The sequence below is a fragment of the Manduca sexta genome, chromosome 25, assembly GCF_014839805.1.
Source record: "Manduca sexta isolate Smith_Timp_Sample1 chromosome 25, JHU_Msex_v1.0, whole genome shotgun sequence".
NCBI lineage: Eukaryota > Metazoa > Arthropoda > Insecta > Lepidoptera > Sphingidae > Manduca > Manduca sexta.
In genome coordinates, this window is record NC_051139.1 from 14,476,945 (window position 1) to 14,478,048 (window position 1,104).

Below are 1,104 nucleotides of genomic sequence, written 5' to 3' on the forward strand. Positions count from 1 at the left end.
GGACCGCTACCAAGTTGAGCTCAGAGTTAGAACCGCTGGTCTGGTGTGTGTGTGGTGGTCTCAGAAAACTCGAATACTAAATTGAGTACTAAAACTTAAATACTAAATTGAGTTATGAATAACCTCTTGCCACAATAATGTAATCTTCATTGTAAAGGGCTATAGTCAGTACTCAGTGCCAGACTCACAAAACGATAGTATTTTCACGTATCAGTACAAACTAGTTTCAATGTGTTGATCATATCATATTGCGATTTACTACATTAACATTTGCTAGAACACTTCTGTGAAGAAAATAAAACAACTTCTGATATAATTTTCGATATATTTTATCTTACAAAAGCGATATTCTTAATTCGTATTAACGCCATCTACCATTAAATATTAGTACTTGTATTTGGCGTGTTTGCTGTGCTTCCGGTGGTGGTGTGCTGGAGGCGTGGCGGGCGAGCGTCTTCGCCTCTCTCTTTCTCTCTCGCGTTCGCGTTCACGCTCTTTCTCCCTCTCTCTATCTCGTTCCCGGTCGCGCTCCCGAGATCTATCGCGGTCTCTTTCCCTATCACGTGATCTCGAACGGGATCGACTTCTGCGATCGCTGGGAATAAAAAAGGTTTTAAATATTTAACACTGCTACTTGCTTTCACGTAAATAATGATTAATTCTAGAATTTTTACCTAAATTATGATACTGATTATTTATTTATAAAAAAATCTGTATAACGAAACTACCGAACATTGACAGAATTACTGATAAACGGTGGAAGCTGTAGTATAAAAACAAGGATATAAAAAATAGTACCTGTATCGAGATTTCTTTGGTGGTGGTGACAACGACGGTTCCCTTGATTTTTTAGACTTTTTGGATGATGTGCTGTAATGCAATAGATAACTTTTATTATCGTGTATCAAACTGTTTAGTATTCTTACAGAAGATGCTATAAATCGAGAGTCGGTTTTTTACTCGTCTGTTTTTTATATTTTTTATAACATGGGGCATAAACGAACAAATGGATCTTCTTGGAATCCGAATTGAGATATTTTCGTATAAAATACAATTACGGCCGTTTCCAATAACCGATCCAAATAATAATCAGAACAAATATTT

The 1,104-nt window shown here is 36.4% G+C and overlaps 1 long non-coding RNA gene across 1 annotated transcript; it reads right to left on the minus strand.

Annotated features, from left to right (window-relative positions):
* Positions 1 to 305: 305 nt before the first annotated feature.
* On the minus strand, positions 306 to 1,065 carry LOC119190602. The gene is made up of 2 exons (XR_005113023.1): positions 799 to 1,065; positions 306 to 595 (listed from the first exon to the last, which is right to left on the minus strand). It is a non-coding gene; the product is annotated as an uncharacterized LOC119190602 (long non-coding RNA).
* Between the last annotated feature and the right edge of the window lie 39 nt (positions 1,066 to 1,104).